We start from the raw sequence: 21,894 nt of genomic DNA, 5'->3' as shown, positions 1-21,894 counted from the left end.
ATTACCCTTCTAAATCACCATAACACTCTCACATGAAGAATATACACAATTTATTCTGATATATAACATAACAAAATGTATACACTTGTTTTGATGCTTACTTACTTCACTTTTTCCTCAGAGTTAGATCATATATAGGATCATTGTATTCAAAAGTATCTTATTATATAATGGAAGTCCCTCACCTACAAGAGAGCCATTTCTTCTAGATCTCATTTCAAATTCAGTTAAATTTTAAAAATTTTGTGAATGACTTTGTGGTCAATGTGCAATTTATATGCCAATTTTCATTCCAGGAACTGATGACATTCAGGGATGTGGCCATTGATTTCTCTGAAGAGGAGTGGGAATGCCTGGATCCTGCTCAGCAAAATTTATATAGAGATGTGATGTTAGAGAACTACAGAAACCTGGTCTTCCTGGGTGAGGATTCCTTCCCTTCAGAATTCCTAATTATTTTCAATATTTAATTCCCTTTCCTTGCAGAATATCTTTTGAGGTATTTTCTGTAAGAATGAGTTTCACATTTGTAGTTTCAAGAAAAAAGGGCATTTTGGGGTACAGATAGAATATTAGTTACATTTCTTTTAGTCTTTAATCTCTCCCTTTCTAGTACTCTAGATAAGTGGTACTTAGAGTAATTCAGTGATGTTAAATATTGTGACCTACACATAGCAGAGGACACAGTTAAGAGGCCCAAAGGTCAAGGAGGAAGCCAGACTTCAAACTGTTGATCGAGAAGTTATCCCAGCAGAGAAGATATTTCAGATGCTTAGGTTTCTTCCTGTTGTTATCGTAGAAGAACATTACTGCCCTGTCTGTCATGCTTTCATGTTCAGTAAAACCTCCTGATTGTCCTCCAGTGAGGTCACAGTTCGTCCCCGTTACCAACCACAACACTTCCCTTTGCTCGTGAGGGTCAGCAGGATCTGACAGCTCTTCCATGATGTTCAGGTCTCTAGGAAAGCTGGGCATGTTTCCAGAGACCTTCAGGTCAAACCATTGTAAAATAGTAACATCATCAGTCAGTTTCTCTGACATTACTTATATATTTCTTCATTAAAATTCCCTGATCAGAGCTCTTTCTGAATATCTATAACGGATTTCCTCGGAAATTTTCTGCCACGTAATGTCAAGATTCACAATGGCTGCTCTGTTTGGTCTATAGTCACAAGGTGTAAATTGCACTTATACACAAGGGTTTGTAAAATAATGCATCTGTGGTTATTTACAACTTTGTTGGTTAAATTTTTTTTCCTCTCATTTTGTAGAGTAGGTTTTGTGTTGTAGAGTAGGTTTCCTTACATCAGTTAATAGTGTTATATTTTGTGATTAGATGACAATTTTCATTACTTCACAAATTAGGACAATGTAAATTGAAATTAAGCTATGCATGAACCTTGTTTCTGTTACCAATAAAATTTACATGTGCTTTTACTTGCTTGTATAAATATTACACCTGTATTTTTAATGACTTTTATATTTTATCTGGATTGGTTTTTCACCTGTCAATGTATATAATGATGGAAATTTCCTATATGTGAATGTGATGGAGAATTAATTCAGGGGTGCTCTAATAATGAGCTACATCTCCAGCCTCTCTTTATTTATATTTGGAGAGAGGACCTCACTAAATTATCATGGATGGCTTTGAATTTAAAATCCTCCAGCCTCAGAATTGCTAGTAGCTGGGATTACGTACATTCCCATCATTTATATATTGTTGAGTTTGTTCTTATTTATAGGAAAAAGACCATAGTATTTTCATGGTAGCTTTCAAAAATTTTGTAGTTCTGTTTATCAGTTTATGTTGTTTGAAATTTTAATTTTGATCAAAAACAAAAAAACAAAACTTGTTTTCTCCAACATTTCAAGTTTACTGTTCAGCAGTGTTAATTCAATTGTTATGCAGTGTATCTCCTGAAAGTTTCCCTATCAGAAAGCTAAAAAATCAATTCCTATATAAACAAGGCCTCATTTCTGTGTCCCCCATCACAAACACCATTCTCATTTCTGTTCAGAAGGAATTATTTTGTTTTGTTTTTAGTTTATATATCTCATATTAATATAATTCTGCAAAAATTGTCTGTTAGTGACTTATTTCAATTAACATAATGTACTCAAGATTTATCCTCATTATAGATTTTAGAAAATTTCTTACCTTTTATGACTTAAAAATATTCTATGCATTTTATATTCCATATTGCCTCATCCACTCATTTCAAGGAATATTTGGGTTGCTTCCACATGATGGCTCTGTGGAATGATATTGTAACAAATGTTGCTGTGCAAATGTCTCCGTTTGCCATATATGTGAAAGCTTATTATCAGAATTCTTTATGCCTATTTTTCTTTTTTTTTAAATTTAATTTTATTTTTTTATTGGTTGTTCACAACATTACAAAGCTCTTGACATATCATATTTCAAACATTAGAATCAAGTGGGTTATGAACTCCCATTTTTACCCCAAATACAGATTGCAGAATCACATTGGTTACACATCCACATTTTTACATACTGCCATATTAGTGACTGTTGTATTCTGCTACCTTTCCTATCCTCTACTATCCCCCCTCCCCTCCCCTCCCATCTTCTCTCTCTCTACCCCATCTACTGTAATTCATTTCCCTCCATGTTTGTTATCCCATTCCCCTCACAACCTCTTATATGTAATTTTGTATAACAATGAGGGTCTCCCTCCATTTCCATGCAATTTCCCTTTTTTTCTCCCTTTCCCTCTCACCTCATGTCTCTGTTTAATGTTAATCTTTTCTTCCTGCTCTTCCTCCCTGCTCTGTTCTTAGTTGCTCTCATTATATCAAAGAAGACATTTGGTATTTGTTTTTTAGGGATTGGCTAGCTTCACTGAGCATAATCTGCTCTAGTGCCATCCATTTCCCTGCAAATTCCGTGATTTTGTCATTTTTTAGTGCTGCGTAATACTCCATGGTGTATAGATGCCACATTTTTTTTATCCATTCATCTATTGAAGGGCATCTGGGTTGATTCCACAGTCTAGCAATTGTGAATTGTGCTGCTATGAACATCGATGTGGCAGTATCCCTGTAGTGTGCTCTTTTAAGGTCTTCAGGGAATAGTCCGAGAGGGGCAATAGCTGGGTCAAATGGTGGTTCCATTCCCAGCTTTCCCAGGAATTTCCATACTGCTTTCCAAATTGGCCGCACCAATTTGCAGTCCCACCAGCAGTGTATAAGAGTACCCTTTTCCCCACATCCTCGCCAGCACTCATTGTTATTTGACTTCATCATGGCTGCCAATCTTACTGGGGTGAGATGGTATCTTAGGGTGATTTTGATTTGCATTTCCTTGACTGCTAGAGATGGTGAGCATTTTTTCATGTACTTGTTGATTGATTGTCCTCCTCTGTGAAGTGTTTGTTCATGTCCTTGGCCCATTTGTTAATTGGGTTATTTGTTTTCTTATTGCTTAATTTTTTTAGTTCTTTGTATACTCTGGATATTAGGACTCTATCTGAAGTGTGAGGAGTAAAAATTTGTTCCCAGGATGTAGGCTCCCTATTTACCTCTCTTATTGTTTCTCTTGCTGAGAAAAAACTTTTTAGTTTAAGAAAGTCCCATTTGTTGATTCGTGTTATTAACTCTTGTGCTATGGGTGTCCTATTAAGGAATTTGGAGCCCGACCCCACAGTATGTAGATTGGAGCCAACTTTTTCTTCTATCAGACAGAGAGTCTCTGATTTGATATCTAGCTCCTTGATCCACTTTGAGTTGACTTTTGTGCATGGCGAGAGGAGGGGATTCAGTTTCATTTTGTTGCATATGGATTTCCAGTTTTCCCAACACCATTTGTTGAAGATGCTATCCTTCCTCCATTGCATGCTTTTAGCCCCTTTATCAAATATAAGATAGTTGTAGCTTTGTGGATTAGTGTCTGTGTCCTCTATTCTGTACCATTGGTCCACCCGCCTGTTTTGGTACCAGTACCATGCTGTTTTTATTAGTATTGCTCTGTAATATAGTTTGAAATCTGGTATCGCTGTACCACCTGATTCACACTTCCTGCTTAGAATTGTTTTTGCTATTCTGGGTCTTTTATTTTTCCATATGAATTTCATGATTGCTTTATCTATTTCCACAAGAAATGCCATTGGGATTTTGATTGGCATTGCATTAAACCTATAGAGAACTTTTGGTAATATCACCATTTTGATAATGTTAGTTCTGCCTATCCATGAACAGGGTATATTTTTCCATCTTCTAAGATCCTCTTCTATTTCTCTCTTTAGGGTTCTGTAGTTTTCATTGTATAGGTCTTTCACCTCTTTTGTTAGGTTGATTCCCAAGTATTTTGTGTTTTTTTTTGCGGATATTGTGAATGGAGTGTTTTTCCTCATTTCCGTTTCAGAAGTTTTGTCGCTGATATACAGAAATGCCTTTGATTTGTGTGTGTTGATTTTATATCCTGCCACTTTGCTGAATTCATTTATTAGTTTTAGTAGTTTTTTTGTAGACCCTTTTGGGTCTTCTAGGTATAGAATCATGTCGTCCGCAAATAGTGATAATTTAAGTTCTTCTTTTCCTATTTTTATGCCTTTAATTTCTTTCGTCTAATTGCTCTGGCCAGTGTTTCGAGAACTATATTGAATAGAAGTGGTGATAGGGGGCATCCCTGTCTTGTTCCAGATTTTAGAGGGAATGCCTTCAATTTTTCTCCATTCAGAATGATGCTAGCCTGAGGCTTGGCATAGATAGCTTTTACAATGTTGAGGTAAGTTCCTGTTATCCCTAGTTTTTCTAATGTTTTGAACATAAAGGGATGCTGTAATTTGTCAAATGCTTTTTCTGCGTCTATCGAGATGATCATATGGTTCTTATCTTTAAGTCTATTGATGTGTGAATAACATTTATTGATTTCCGTATATTGAACCATCCTTGCATCCCAGGGATGAATCCTACTTGATCATGGTGCACAATTTTTTTGATGTGCCTTTGTATCCGATTTGCCAGAAATTTATTGAGGATTTTTGCATCTAGGTTCATCAGAGATATTGGTCTGTAGTTTTCTTTCTTTGAGGTGTCTTTGTCTGGTTTTGGAATCAGGGTGATGTTGGCCTCATAGAATGAATTTGGAAGAGCTCCCTCTTTTTCTATTTCCTGAAATAACTTGAAAAGTATTGGTATTAATTCTTCTTTAAAGGTTTTGTAAAACTCCGCTGTGTACCCATCCGGTCCTGGGCTTTTCTTGGTTGGTAGTCTTTTGATTGCTTCTTCAATTTAATCCATTGATATTGGTCTGTTCAAATTGTGTGTATCCTCCTGACTCAGTCTGGGCAAATCATATGACCTAAGAAATTTATCAATGTCTTCACTATCTTCTATTTTATTGGAATATAGGTTTTCAAAGTAATTTCTAATTGTCTTCTGTATTTCTGTAGCATCTGTTGTGATAATGCCTTTTTCATCTCGTATGTTAGTAATTTGAGTTCTCTCTCTTCTTCTCTTCGTTAGCATGGCTAAGGGTCTGTCGATCTTGTTTATTTTTTCAAAGAACCAACTTTTTGTTTTGTTAATTTTTTCAATAGTTTCTTTTGTTTCAATTTCGTTGATTTCTGCTCTGATTTTAATTAATTCTTGCCTTCTGGTACATTTGCTGTTGTTTTGCTCTTCCTTTTCTAGGGCTTTGAGATGAAGTGTGAGTTCATTTTTTTGTTGGGTTTTCCTTTTTTTGAGGAATGACCTCCAGGAGATGAATTTCCCTCTTAAAACTGCTTTCATTGTGTTCCATAGATTCTGATATGTTGTGTCTGTATTTTCATTTATCTCTAAGAATTTTTTGCTTTCCTCCTTTATGTCTTCTGTAACCCATTGATCGTTCAGTAACATATTGTTCATTTTCCATGTGATGTAGGATTTTTCCTTCCTTCTTTTATCATTGATTTCCAGTTTCATTCCATTATGATCTGATAAAATGCATGGTATTATCTCCACCCCTTTATATTTACTGAGGGTTGCCCTATGGCATAATATATGGTCTATTTTTGAGAAGGATCCATGTGCTGCTGAGAAAAAAGTATATCCACTTGATGATGGTTAATATATTCTATATATGTCAGTTAAGTCTAGGTTATTGATTGTGATATTGAGGTCAATAGTTTCTTTATTCAACTTTTGTTTGGAGGATCTGTCCAATGGTGAGAGAGGTATGTTGAAGTCACCCATGATTATTGTGTTGTGGTCTATTTGATTCTTGAACTTGAGGAGAGTTTGTTTTATGAACGTCGCAGCGCCATTATTTGGTGCATAAATATTGATAATTGTTATGTCTTGTTGGTGAATGGTTCCTTTTAACAGTATATAATGTCCTTCCTTATCCCTTTTGATTAACTTAGTCTTGAAGTCGATTTTATTCGATATGAGAATGGCCACCCCTGATTGCTTACGAGGACCGTGTGCGTGGTATATTTTTTCCCAACCTTTTACCTTGAGCCTGTGTATGTCTTTTCCAATCAGATGTGTCTCCTGGCGGCAGCATATTGTTGGATTTGTTTTTTTAATCCATGTTACCAGCCTATGTCGCTTTATTGGAGAGTTTAAGCCATTAACGTTTAGAGTTACTATTGATATATGGTTTGTACTTCCTGCCATGTTTGATTATTTATCTCTTTTTTTTTTCTAATTTAGTTTGTTTCTCCATGATTAGCTTTCCCCCCGTCCTCTGTCTTTACCGAGGCACTTCCCACTGATGGTTTTGGTTATTGTTTTTCGTTTCTTCCTCATGTAGTGTTTTGCTCAAGACGCTTTGCAATGCTGGTTTTCTGGCTACAAATTCTTTTAGCTTTTGTTTATCATGAAAGATTTTTATTTCGTTGTCATACCTGAAGCTTAATTTTGCTAGATACAGAATTCTTGGTTGGCATCCATTGTCTTTCAGTGTTTGAAATACGTTGTTCCAGGATCTTCTCGCTTTCAGCGTCTCTGATGAAAAATCCGTTGTTAACCTTATTGGTTTACCCCTAAATGTAATCTGCCTCTTTTCTCTTGTAGCTTTTAATATTTTCTCTTTGTTCTGTATATTGGATATCTTCATAACAATGTGTCTTGGCGTTGGTCTACTGTGATTTTGTGTGCTCGGTGTCCTGTATGCATCTACAATTTGTATATCTGTTTCCTTTTTTATTTCTGGAAAGTTTTCTGTAATTATTTCATTCAGCAGGTTACTCATTCCCTTGGTATGAATCTCTGTGCCTTCCTCTATCCCGATGACTCGTAAGTTTGGTTTTTTTAAGTTATCCCAAATCTCTTGGATGTTTTTCTCGTGATTTTTTACCAGCCTATCTGAGTTGGCTAGACTCTTTTCAAGATGATATATTTTGTCTTCATTATCTGACGTTCTGGCTTCTACTTGCTTCACTCTGTTAGTGATACTCTCGATTGAGTTTTTAATTTGGTTTATTGTATCCTTCATTTCTAGAATTATTGTTTGATTTTTTTTATAATCTCTATCTCCTGATAAAGATGCTTAATTTCTTCTTTTATCTGTTTATGTAATTCATTTTAAATGTGATCTTTAAGGTTCCTTTCCATCTGTCTGAGGTGTTCCTTGACTTCTTTATATGGCCATTTTTCTGATGACTCTAGGTCCTCCTGAATATTTAGGCTGTCCTTCATTGTTTGTACTCCTTTTCTTCCTTGCTTTTTTATGTTCATGTTACTTCTTGTTCTGTTTGACTGCTGAGTTACTGTTTACTCTTGTAAATTTATTTGATGCTTGGGAGGAGAGATATTAGAAGGGAAGGGAAGAAGTCACTAAAGAGAATGAGTGTATGCAGGTAGAATTCAAGAAAGGGGGAATAAGAAAATTGAAAAGAAATGAAAAGACAAAAGAAAAAAAGTGAAAAGAAAGAAAGAAAAAACGAAAAAATAAAAATTTAAAACCAAAAAAAAAAATTATAATGGTAATAAAAAAATGGAAATTAAAGTTTAAAAAATAATAGTAATAATAATAGAATAAAAAGAATTAAAAAAATTGAAACCATTAATAAGAAAGTTAAAGAACAACAACAACATCAACAACAAAAAGTGAAAATAAAATTTAAAAAAATACTAATAATAATCATTAAAAAAAAATAATAATAAATGCAGTCATAGAGCTCAATTAACTTCTCTTCCAGTAGGTGCAGCTATGCCTACTGGGCCAGGCTTCTCTTCTTGATGGGTGGGAACCAATCACTGTTCCTCAGCTCTTCTTCCCAGACTGTGCGGGTCTCTAATCCTGAGTGCCTTGGGCCTTCTCTTGTGGTTCCTCAATCCAGGCCCCGCTCACCTGTGAAGCTCGCCACAATACTGGCTACACGCCGGGTCTGCTGCTCCTGGGAGCCCTGTTTCCATGGGTGCCTGGGCACACCCTTTCTGTTTGCCTCCCTCAGACCCTAAGTTTGTAGGGCTTGTGGCTGAGGACCCCCAGCGAATTTGTTTGCCCTCAGGTAGCAACTCCCCTGGTAGCTGGTGCAAGGGACCTCTGTTGTCAGCAGAGGGATACCCTGGGTCTGACTATCGTGCTCAGTTGGCTTTTACCTCTGTGAGTTCAGGTGGGCCGACTAGTTATTTCAGCGGGATCATTATTGCTGAGTCACGAGAAGCAGGCGAACCAGAACTAGAATGCAGCCCAATCCGGGCTCAGTGTGTTCTGAGAGGGGCAGATTGTTCGCCCGGGATCCCCTTCAGCTCAACAGTGCCTAGTGGTCCTGAGCGAACAGTATTTTGACAGTTTACTTCTCCCTATGCTTGCGCAGCTGAAGGGGTTAGAGACTTGATCTCTCCGTGTCCGCTGCCATGTTAGATCACTTAGATTTTAAATTGTCACTCATCTTATCAGCTGTACCATTTAACTCGGCAGCTCACTCACGCGGTGAAGAGTCCGCTCTATGGTGCTCTGCGGGAAGTGGCGGCAGTGGCGGCGGCGGCGCGGTGGCGGCCCAGCTGTGGCCTTCGGGACCCCCGGGGAGGGGGTGCGGGCTGGGGGTGGGGAGGCAGCGCCTCAGGGCCGCGCAGGCCGGGTACCGGATATGCGGGAGAGCGGGCGGTGTGGGGGAAAGAAATTGAGATCTAGATTTAGGGACTGAGCGTGGGAGGAGAGACGGCGGGGGAGAAGCAAAGCGGAAAGGCGGAGAGGAGAAGGAGAAGGGGCCGAGGGAGCCGGGCAGCTCGGGCTGCAGCCTTACTGCTCGCGCTGAAGTCGTGATGGACTCACTCCACCTTGGCTGGAGTTGTGGCGGATTCACTCCACCTAGGCCCCTTTCTTGACACGGTGCTGAGTCTTTGTCGACAGATCTCCTTTAATGATCTTTACTTCATCTTTTAAGACGCAGCAACATACGTTGTGGGCGCAGCGGCGGGGAGCACGGAGCGGCTTACTCACTTCCCGCCGCCATCCATGAGGGACTCTTAAAATGAATAGTGAATGACATGCCTGACTAGAAGTCTAAGTTCAGCTCCTTGAGTATTTTCTTTAACACATTAGGTCATGATCACAAGTCCACAGCCCAAGAAGACCAACAGGAATTTAGTTAGGAGGACTGGAGATTCCTCACACTATGGCAAGAAATATCCAGCCCACATTTGGTGGTAAATGGATAAAGCTGGAAAGTATATGCAAAATAAGACAATCCCCCCAAATCAAAGGCCAAATGTTTTCTCTGATATGAAGATGCTAATTCTCAATCAGAGGGTAGGGCTAAGGGAGAATAGAGTTACTTTAGATTAGGTAGAGGAGAGTGAAGGGAGGGCAGGGGATAGGAAGGATAATAGAATGAATTGGACATTATTACCCTACACACATATATGACTACACAACCAGTATGATTCTACATCATGTACAACCCAGAAGAATGAGAAACTATACTCCATTTATGTATGATGTGTCAGAGTTCATTCTACTGTCATGTGTAACTAATTAGAACAACATAAAAAAAATAGCCAGCCCATCTCTGGGGGACACACTACTTAAGCCCCCATTGACTTGTCCCCTACCCTGGATTTAATGCTGTGTGCAAAACAGCAGAGCTTTTTGTGTCAACTCTGGCAGTATATCATCTGGATGTACAGCTTTGACATCCACAGTCTTTGGGGCAGGGGTCAGAGCTCCCATATGCTTATAAGGAGAAGGTATCCAAGACTTTTTGGGCATTTTTTCTTCTTTTCTTGTTCTTTTTAGATACACATGACAATATAGTGTATTGTGTCATATTATACACATACTTCTCCAAAAGACTCCAGGCCATAGCCAAGGTGGGTTTGCCTAATAGGCCAATATCCAACACTTGAATAAGACTTTCTCTCTCCATCAAACCTGCTTGCTGCCCTAGAGTTATATGGCAAGTGGAAATTACATGATGCTTCATGTCCTTGGGACCAATGCTGAATAGCATGGCTTGTGAAATGCATGTCCTGACAGTGTGGATACCCATATATTACATTAGCTTCTCAAGACCTTTGAAAGTGGTGGTTTGAATAGCTCTCTTGCTAGGGAAGACTACACAGGTTGAGGCATATTTGTGTCCTTTAATGTTTAGCTAGAGGCCGATATGATCAATATTCCATTCCCACACTAGTTTTTGTTCCCAATGTGGCTCAAAGGACAGGACTGGAGGCAGAAGAATCTGTCACTGAGATGTGACCAAGAGTAAGTCATTATGTTTTAGGGATAATTCTGTCTCTGACCCTCTTCCATCCTATTTTAGCACTTTCTAAATTACTTTTTCTGTACCCTCCTCATCAAGTGTACTGCCTGGGTCCTGGCCAGAGCCTGCATCATAGTCAAAGTATCCAGCTTTATATTTCCAGGTACAAAGTTGACTGTGTCATAAATAATCATTTTTTTTCCAGCTTCCTGTCACATTTCTTGCCACATGTTGGCTTCCAAGGCTTTTCCAGTAAAGATCATAGTCCACTTGCAACTATACCATCTATAATTTAAGGCCATTATAAAGTGTCCAGTTGTTAGTACAATATCCAGTGACCACCTGACAGGTACTACAATCCATATTGCATAAGTTTGTCTTCTGGATGCAAAGATTTTTCTCCTGTCTCATTCCAGATGGTATGAATAACAGATTGTACTGCAAAATCAGTATAAATCCTTGGCTTCCCCCATGCTGAACCCACCTGTATATGAACAATTTTCAGGCATGGGGTTACCCCTCTTATACCTGTGAGATCAGTGGCACTGGGGCAGCCACCTGGGATAATGAGGAACAGGTAAAGGCACCTATTCAACAAACTATTGATGAGAACTCTGTGTTGTTGTAATACACATGCCATTCTTTAGGGGTCTGTGCTACAGGAGATTGATGCAGGTTAAATAGGCCATCCACCAACCTATATGTCAATTCACATTATGTTCAGTAAAGATTTGGACAGTGGCTCCACTCTGGTAGGTCACTTTATACTCCTAAAAACTGCTGTTATAAATAGCTATACTAATAGTTTCAGCTCCTTTCTACACTTATGGACAAAATCCTATAATCACATTTTCCAGTAAGCTAAGTTCTTCCCATCTACTGTACAGGTGATATCTAACCACATTGGCATCCCTGGTAGAGAGGTATCCAGAGATTGTACCTGGGCTTTTCCAAATTTGCTTTTCCAAATTCTCTCTGCTGGGGGACATCTCAGTTCCATCTGGCTTCTTCATCAGCCCATGTAGTAGGCATGGATATTGTGTGAGAGCCTGCTAATAAGACAGGGTCCAAAAGACCCATCTACATTCTTTACTGCTTGGGTGATGGAAAACGTTTTCACTTTATCTCTCACCATGTCTAGAATCAAATGGGTCTTACCTGAACAGATCATTCCATGAACTTCATAGGGCCTTGGATTTTGTTGAGGTTGACAGCCATCTCCTGATATGTACTTGCATTCTATAACAGAGGATGATCTTTCCCAGTTAGCAGGATATTATCAATTTAACAGAACCAGATAATATCAGTAGAAAATGAGAACAGATCAAGGTTCCAAGTCACCATGCCATGACAGATGATAGGACTGTATAGATAGCCCAGAGACTGAACCTGGAAGGTCCACTGCCTTTCCCAACAATTGAGTGTGAACTGGTCTTGCAAGTCCAGTTTCAAAGGGTTGTTGAAAAGGGTGTTAGCCAAGTCCAGAACCCCATGCACAGAGCCAAGGGAGGGTGCATTTAATGAGTACAGGTTTTAATTTTTCAAGATAAAAAAGTTCTGGAGATCTATTACACAACATTCTGAATATACTTAATATGGTAGAACTACAAATTTGGAAGTGATTAAGAGGTAAAAAGAAAGATTTAATAACCTATGTTCAGTATGTGCAGTATATGGCAAATCAATTATACCTAATAAACCAGTTAAAAATAAAATTAGATAGACAAAGAAAGCAATCCACAGAATGAGAGAAAATATTTGCAATCTAAATTTGATGAAGAATCATTAGTGAGTTTTTATAGCTCAACAACAAGGAAGCAACCCAATTTGAAATTGGACAAAGAACAACAATATGCCTTTCCCCAAAGAAGATGTACAAATAGACAATCACACGAAAACATCACTGTCATGAGGGAAAAGAAAATCACCAATTGGTGGTATCACTTTACATGCATTACAATGGCTGTTTTAAGCTAAATGAAAATAAATGTTATAGGGAATAAGGAGAAAATGAAACTCTAAAAATTTTCTGGTGGGAATTTAAATTAAGCAACAATGTTGAAGGTGGAATTATTACATGATTAAGCAAATCCACTTGTAAGTATGTTCCAAAGAGAATTTGGAAGGAGAGCTTTCAGGACTCATTTTTCCAAACTGGACAGTGCAATTTAGACAATGGAAAATCCTATTTCCTCTGAATAGTGTTAGTGCCGTATGGCTGGACCCCAGCTTTATCACCTGGACGATGGATATGATCCTTGCCTTTGTGTGTGGACTGGGGCTCTTTCTCCTCTTATTTCCCTACCTCCAGGGTAATCCATCCTTCCTACCATGAAAGAGAAAGGGAGAACTCAGAAAGGGAAGAAACCCATAGGCCACACTCAACAAGAAAAAAATATTCTTTTTTGTCTCCTTTTTTTCCCCCTCAAATAAATAAATAAATGCACTTCAAAAAAGAGAAATCTCAGGACAGAACAGAATGTCATTCTGGGACAGAAATGAGAAATAATTTTTTTGCTACTATGAATTATATAGTGCAGGGCACAAAACACACAAATAGGAATAGCTCTGCAGCCATCCAGCTGCAACGACAACTAAGGCTAGTAGAATGAGTCAGACATTATTACCCTATGTACATATAGAACTATATGACCTGTGGGATTCTACATCATGTATAACCAAAGGAATGAGAAATTATACTCCATCTCTAAATGATGTTTCAAAGTGCATTCTACTGTCATGTATAACTAATTGGAACAAATTTTAAAAAAATAACATCAAATAAAGTCAACAAGAAAACACCTTGGATGAATAAGTAATTATACCCAAATTGCAAGATAGAAGATTAATATAGAAAAAACCTATCTCTTCCTCACCTATGTAGAATATGAATTTTTTTTAAAAATCATATTTTCATTAGCCCCCAAGTTAATTATTCAGAAAGAAAACTAACAAAATATTTATAGGATCTATATGAGGAAAACTTAAAACTGTGATGGAATAAATCAAAAAATATCTAAATGAATGAGAAGGTATTTGATGATAACATGTACAGGAAAACTAAATATTATTAAAATTTTGTCAGTTCCTCCCAACTTGCTCTATATATTGAATGTGATCCAAACTTCCGATGAGTCAATTTGTTGAGATTGAAAAACTGAGTTTAATGTATATAATAAAAGGCAAAATCCCAGAATAGTTAAAACAATACAGGTGATGAGCAGAGCTGGAGGGCTGAAAGTACCTGATTTGAAGATCTACTGTGGAGCAACAGCTACCAGTAGAGTAGGATACTGGAGAAAGAATAGACAATTAGATCAGTGGAAGATAAAGAAGAGCCCAGAAACAGACCTGCATCAGTACAGCCAACTGCTGTATAGTAAAGGAGCAGAGGCAACACAGCAACACAGAGCAGAGATCCTTCCAGCAAGTGGTGCTGCATTACCTGGATGTCCCCATCAGCAAGGCTACTGACACATATGGAAGGAGACTCAAAAAAGGGGGAAGAAAAAATACTTGTAGAAATAAGGGCTAGAGGTCTGGGGTTGTGGCTCAGTGTTAAAGCGCTTCCTACCACATGGGAGGCACTGGGTTTGAGCCTCAGCACCACATAAAAATAAATAAATAAATAAAATAAAGGTTTTAAAAAAAGAAATAAGGGCTAGAAACTTACAAAAATTGATATAAAACATAGACCACTAGATTCAATGCTTCCATTTTGTAAAATAAAAACAAACATATCCATTCCTAGACACATCATGGACAAACTGTGAAAAGGCAAAGAGAGAATCTTAGATGCAACAGATAAAAACTTCTCATGCACAAGGGGACCACAGGGAGATTATTAGTTTTCTTCCAACCAGAAACATTGGAAGGAAGCTGTGGGGTAGCGTATTCCAAGAGTGTAAGGGAAGATCACCTGAAGAGTCTATGTCCAGAAAAATCTGTCCTTTAATAATAAAGAAAAATAAAGATACTGCCAGATAAAGACAGCCTGAGAAAATTTGCTGCCAGCAAAGTAAACCGTCTAGATGAAGATAGTAAAATAAAATTGAGAAAAATTTAGTTAAAATTGACATAAATAAATAAGCAAGAAAGAAATTTGATTTTTATGATGAGTTAATGCAACACAGGAAGAATTGAAATTTCAGAAATCATAAAAGAAATAATTCCTGAGAAATGAAAATCCCATAGATAAGAATTTTCAAAAAAACTTATGAAATTGATGGAGCCCAAGCAGAGATCTACAAGGAAATAAATAATGTCTGGATTCCAGGGGGAAAGAATATTGAATAAACTAAGGCCTCCTCTGACAGGGTGAGCAAATGAGGTTGGAAGGAAGAATCTAGAAGGCCCAGGAGGGTGGAGGACATGCTTGCTGGAGGGTGGGGCAAGGATGTGGTGCAGCCTCCTCTTCTTGCCCCTCCTCTGCTGTCAGGATCCCTTTCTGATGGAAGGGCACAGCCCTGTGACACAGGCCTGGGCCCTACTCCCCATTTTTCAATAGAATTATCAGGACTCATTTGTCTGAACAAGACAGTGCATTTTAGATGATGGAGAATCCTCTCTTTCCTCTGAATAGCATTAGTGCCGACTGGCTGAACCCAGCTTCACCAGCTGGACAATGGATATAATCCGTGCCTGTGTGTGTGGACTGGGGCTCTTTCTTCTTTTATTGTCTTACCTTCAGGGTAATCCATCCTTCCCACCACCAAGGAAAACGGGAAAACTCAAGAAGATAAGAAACCTCAGGCCACACCCAACAAGAACAAAAACAGATATTCTCTTTTGTCTATTTTTGTAACAGTGATCTACTTTATGCTTTGAATATAGCCCCTGCTTCTCTACCACTGCAATTTATTTTTTAAAATGGACATGTTTCTCTTCCCATTTCCCTGCTCCTCCCTAATCTGTGGGGAAACAGAATTACCTTTCTTCCTGATTTTAGGCAGATTTATCTGTCCTGAGTACACCCTCCATAGGAACAAAGTAGTACAGATTTTGAGGATGGTAGTAGAAGATCTCAGAAATTACTATCTCCCAAATTAACAAGTGAATTACAACTCTAGTAGAGAACACATATGGAGTGTAAACTTTGAATCACCTCTTTAAAAGCCCCCTGTTCTTGTTGATGGGCAGATTCACAGCCTCTGGAAAAGGAGTTCCCTGTGTTTCTCCTTTGCTAGAAAAGCAATAAGCCTTCTTTTTCTCAAAAACTGTCCTCATTACTGGATTGGCATTGGGGACAAGGACCGAGCTTTCAGAAACACTATTCTTTCCACTTTTCCAAAATAAGTAGAAACACTTCAAAAAGAGAAATCTCAGGACAGAACAGAACATCATTCTGGGACAGATGGGCCAGGGCAGGGAGACAGTATAAACTAGGACTTCTATGATCTGAAGCTCTAAGATCATCCATGTGGTGAGCTGCAGGTTCCAGAGCAAAACACACAACTGTGACTCTATGGCTGAGTTATGGGCTCCTGAGGGAGTTGGGAACATCTGGAGAAGGACAGGCCTTTAACACTGAGCTATCAGTCACCTTCTCCTGGTGGGTGACTGGAACAAGCATTTTCTCTGTGGTGGACTGAGAATGTGAGGGCTGTGCTGAGCCCTTAAGGCCTCAGTTACAGGCTGGAGAAACCTCTGGCCTCAGGGAGCAGAACCCTGCCTGGCAACTGAGAAGAGCCTGTGGAAATGCATCTGTCCCTGAGCAGAGGACCAGTGACTGAGGACGTGCATGGTGTAGTTTATGTAGAAAACACCTTTTGGTGTTTTCTAAGGAAGAAAAATTAAGTATTTTGCCACTTTACAAATGTTCTCTGAATAAAAGTGTCTCCACTAGCTAACTGTAGAAAGGTAAGCTGTTCAGAAACATGGAATGTCTGTAGTTGGTCTAAAAGAGCAGAGGGAGAACTGGGCCCCAGTCTCTTTTTATTTTTGTGTCTGTCAGCATCTGAAGGTGAAGAAGGTGCTGAACAAGAGTAGGCAGAAGAGGGGCACTCTGAAAGGTAAGGCCTTGCCCTTCCACCCCAGTGGTGACTTACAGTCTGCTGTCCCCAAGAGACCACAGCCATGTTCCAGAGAAGGTCAACTGCAGAGACCTGAGAGGGAGATGCTAGGAAGGAAACCATCATACCAGAGACACTTCTCAGGTTCTGTGCTCAGAGTGAAGCTGTAGTGGGCCAGGGGTGGGCGATGTCCAGTAGGATGGTGTGGGCAATACTGGACCCATGGTATCTGTGATACCGTCTGTGATGAGAATCAATCAGTTCTAAGTTCCCGTTTCCCAGATTGAAGATTTCACACCTGAGAAATGCCAAGACAAGCATAGAAAGCAAGTTTATTTAAAGAATAGAATACAGACTTCACTGCAGAAAATGGGTCTCAGAGATGGGTATCCAAAGAAGTGGGGTGTCCTGTCCCTTTTATAAATTCTAGAACTCCTTTGTTCTCATTCTCTCCTTATCTTGGCCTTTTCCTCTCTATATCTTGTGTATATGACCAAATTGTGGGGGAAATGTGGAGTGCTCCAAGCAGGAAAGTTGCAGCACAGGAAGCAATAATTAACAACTCCTACAACTCCCTGCAGGGAGGAACAATTCCTGGGGCAGGTTACCTTTGCAACATGTTGGAAGAGGAGAGGGAAGGGCTTTGGAGATGTCAGCATTTGATTTTATTTCCTTTACAACCAGCCTATATCTTTCTGATCCTACATTGACTGCTTTTTGTCATAGTTGTGTGTTCTGCCTCCCCACACCTTCAACTGGATATGCAGGTGGAACTTCCTTGTCAGTGTGGACAAGCCCTCACTTCCTTAAGATACATTCCTCTTTGAGATGACCCAATCTTTCCCCCCGCAGGGTGGTTATGAGTATAATGGGGGCTAGTGCAGATGGAAGTAAATGACAAAATGCTGCTCCTCCATGTGGATTGCTATCCCTGTAAACTGTCATGTGGCTTTGAATACTGGTGCTTGCCTCCAGAGTCTACTGTCCCAGTCTCCCTCATGTGGACATTCCTCTCATGGTGAGGAGAGGCACTCACTTCCCTTTTCCACAATAACCCAGTCTTGATTTTCAGGTTATAGTGATTGCTGGAAGAAAGTGGAAGAGACTGAAGACCTGGTTTAACTTTTACAAAGGTGAGTAACTTTACACTTCTTCCCGTCCTTCTTACCCCTGTCTATGATATGACTGGAGAACACAAAGGTCTTATGGGGCAGGAGGGGAGCTCTGAATTTGTGTAGGATTGAACTAAAGCTGTGGGGTTGGGAGAGTAAGTGCTTTATAAACTGGGGGTATGGGGCACAAGGGGCAATGGACCACAGATACCTTACCTCCTGGCCCCATCTGCTCCTGGTTGCAGCCTGTGACTCCTATCTCTTGCAACCACCTAGGGAAGCTCCATGATGACAGCAGCTTTTACCAGTTCTTAAAAAGAGAAGTCCCAGATGAGATGTGGAAATCAGAGACAGCTAGAGTCCACCAATCACGTATATTACCTATGGAGGATGCTCCAGCCACTGTCTTCTTCCCTTTGGCTTCCTCGACTTCTTTTAGAAAGCACCCTCTTCTTTTGACCTCTACTTAACTCACCAGACCTAATGACTTCCTGAGTTTCTGTTGGGTCACCTCATCCCTGAGTGCTCTCAGTCACCAGAGTCTTTGATTCTTTCTGAATAATATTCAGAATTTCCTCTCTCTCATCTCATCCTCCTGATCCAGTGGCCTGCCCTCCATCTCTGCCAGGACCTGGCTTGACTCCTCCTCCATGTGACTTAATGACACTCACACTGTGAACCAACCCACAGAGCTCCTCTCCACCCAACAACTGTTGGTTGCCTTCTCCCATGCCAACCCCATCTCCTGTCTCACTGCTTTCTCCAGGCCCATCACCACCTCCTGGCCCACTGGAACCCAAATAAAGTTGTTATGGTCATTAATCAAAATAATATTAAATTTCCATAGCTTATTGAGTTTTGGTGTTGACTATGAGTGTGAGCAAAGGGAACATTCTGATGTCTTTCTCTTGTTAATCTTACTAAAATTCATGAATAAAATAATGGGAAATGCAATCATTCTAAAAATATCTTGTCCTACTTCATTCCATTTTACTAAATATTTCACCAAAATATTCCCTGAAATAATATTAGTAACTCATTATTAAACTTTTATATGCATATGAAGATGATTTTCTTAGAATTTTCTTCCAATAATGCATTGTGTGCTCATGTTCTCCAGCCAAAAATTCTCAGAATTATGCATATGTAAGGCATATTTTCTTGTTAAAAAGATAATCTGCCGGGCTGGGGATGTGGCTCAAGCGGTAGCGCGCTCGCCTGGCATGCGTGCGACCCGGGTTCGATCCTCAGCACCACATACCAACAAAGATGTTGTGTCCGCCGAAAACTAAAAAATAAATATTAAAAAATTCTCTCTCTCTCTCTCCCTCTATCACTCTCTCTTTAAAAAAAAAAAAAAAAAAAAAGATAATCTGCCCTGCATTCTTCCTCCTCTTTTAGTAGTGCCATAGATTTCAGGTTTATTGAAAAATGTTTCTTTTTCTTTTACAAGAAAGGATAGTTGAACCCCACAGCCTAGTGAAACAGCAGTTTCTCCCTTCATCCATCTGTCATCAGATGCACTGAAGGATAGCAGTAGTACTGGAACCTCATTGGGTATGTATGACACACCCCAACATTATCCAAGGGCAAGAGTGAGTCCTTGCACAGTTCCCCCTTGCATGAGGGCCTTTTATGTTAAGGTGTTAACAACAAGGTGATCAAAGTGATCTTGAAATGTCTACTTCTCTTTGTTCATTAATACTGTTCACAAGGACAACTAGAGATTTCTTATGCTTTGCTAAATAGAAAATCAGGCATCTCTCCACTTTAGAGTCTGTGTGCTCCCAATAACTAGAAGCCTTGTCCTTTCCACAGGGAACTCTGGATTACCCCATAGAAGGTGGAGAACAACTAACAACTACCTGTTCCAGGAGGTGCTCCCTGGGTGAGCAAAGGTGCTTAACAACTTTCTGCATGTCAAGTCAGTAGGGAATCACTAGTCCTTGACAAGAGCCTCATGAGTGTATTTGAAGGGACAGAAGTCCTGGCCACACTCCCAGAGGGTCCCATAAACCCATAGTGATTCTGGAGAAGAGGCCATGCTGGCAGGTTTGAGCACCCTCCATTCCCCTCCCCCTAAAACTCTTGTGTGATTCAGGGCAAGCCTCTTATTTCCGCACGTGAATGCCAAGGACGTGGCAATTTACTTAATTTATGCAAAATGATGGGAATTGTGTCTGATTGTTGATACTTGTGGGCTTTCATTTATCACCTCAGCCCCAGGCCTCACTATCAGTGAATCAGTTACAGATATGCCAGTCAGGCCTCCTCTCCCAGGTATATTCCAGTGCACTCTGTGAGAGGGCACCTCAAGAAGGTCAGAATTTAGTCTCAGTCACTGCCTCAAGCATCCAATTCAGGATGCTCCCCACCAAAGTGCCACAGTCACAGTACAGAATGAGTGTTCCCACTGCGTAGCTCTTCAGATGCTCTGGGAGGCCTCAGGCCCTGCCCCCTCAAGTCTCCCATGGGCTTGGGGCTCAGGTAAATAGTTGTTATACAGTACTGATTAGGGAATAATAACAAGGGGAAAAGTTATCATGTGTACAATACAAATTATTCTTTCTTAATATTTGATTTGAGGTTAGTTGAATCCATTGATGAGGATGGCAGATAAAGGTTAACAGTATATAATATATAAACCAAAGCACATTATACAAAAGTAACTGCTAAGTATTTAACCAAATAAAAGTTTCTGTTCCTAATGGCTCTGTTATGACCCTCAGAGCAAGTTTATTGCTACTGGCAGGATAATAAATGCATTTCCAAGGTCCTCTTGGCAATGCTTCATTTCTTGCAGTTGTGATTAGTTTAACATTGGTTTCACTAGACAATTGGCAGATGAAGTCCTCTTGAAAGAAGCACAACCCTATCAGGGTTCTGCTTGTTCCCATTACAGTCTGTAGTTTCTTGGCAGGAACCTTCTTAAGCTGCAAGGCCTTTCTAAGTAGAAATGTCACTGGCAAGTCCTGTAAAGAGGCATCCACGGTTGAGGCCAAAACTCTCTACTTAGAGGAATAATTGACAGAGAACCCCTTTAGATCTTCCGTATGCAGGATGCTCCTCTTCACTGTGAACCCTAGGATCCAACAGGGACCTGGACTGTCAAGAGCCAGGGAGGTACCCACCACCTGCTCACTAACAATGAGTTAGACAAGGATGCCTCTTCTCCTTGATGTGCACACACAGGTTCCAATACTTTCTTGCCCACCCCAGATGCCTATACTACAGGACTCCTGGAGCTGCCCAGGGGCCCAGAAGATGATGTTTTACAGGAAATATCTTAAACTTTATACATTTATGGATTCTCTAAATTTAAAAAAAACACTTGATATTCCCAAATCAAGGTATGATGTATTTTCTTTCTTTTGCCTTGGCCAAGGAAAGAAGTAAAAATATCTAAAATAAAAAAAAAAAATAAGTTAAAACCTTCAAACTGATTTTATGACTTTGCTTTCTTAAAAGTAAGTAAAATTTCATAGAAAATTTAAGAAGGATATAATCTCAGAATTGAGGACAGCACTTTTAATTGGACACATTTTACTTAAGACAAATCTATCACAACATTCTTTCTGCCCTCATTCCCCACACACCTGGACCCACATTGATCTTGGCTTCTTTCTAGGCCAACTGGTAGAAAAAATGCAAAATAACCCAATTTTATTCACAGTGTTGACAAGACACACTGAAGCTTTATCATATCCTTTTGGTATGACTGACGTTAGCTGGCATGGTTTAATGTAAAGAGATAGGAAGCAATGTGTATTTAAGCTTCTACTCATGTCTCCAAACTGTTTACATATTTAAAATATTGATTACCTTCAAAATGTCACTATAAACATGAGAATGGCCTCATGGAATAATTAAATCAGTATTTTACCTTCAAGGAGTGACATCACACTAGTTTTGTTTTCTAGGTTATGTCACTTGGATTTATAATATTCTACACATCCACTTTGAATGTTGGATTTGTAGTCTATGTATGACAGGTACACAACACCATTCATTTTTATCAAGCAATCAACCACTTGAAAAGTCTCAAAGAATCTGAGTGTGCTTGGGCTGTTTACTAACTGACTCATGCATGATGTCACTTATTGTCACTTG

General features: G+C 39.5%; 1 protein-coding gene across 2 annotated transcripts in view; it reads left to right on the top strand.

The window, feature by feature from the left end:
• Nucleotides 1-19,722, top strand: part of LOC308632076 (uncharacterized protein) — a 95,449-nt gene extending 75,727 nt beyond the window's left edge. Inside the window, exons 2-5 of one of the 2 annotated variants that reach the window (XR_014018420.1) lie at nt 297-423; nt 17,745-17,805; nt 19,238-19,341; nt 19,603-19,722. The gene's annotated coding sequence lies outside the window, so the exon portion shown is untranslated. The remainder of the gene's footprint in view (nt 1-296; nt 424-17,744; nt 17,806-19,237; nt 19,342-19,602) is intronic. The other variant, XR_014018419.1, reaches the window with a different exon arrangement.
• The last annotated feature ends 2,172 nt before the right edge of the window (nt 19,723-21,894 follow it).

Source organism: Spermophilus citellus, assembly GCF_964194105.1.
Source record: "Spermophilus citellus genome assembly, chromosome: 12".
Taxonomy (NCBI): Eukaryota; Metazoa; Chordata; class Mammalia; order Rodentia; family Sciuridae; genus Spermophilus; species Spermophilus citellus.
This window is presented reverse-complemented; position numbering and strand designations above follow the sequence as displayed.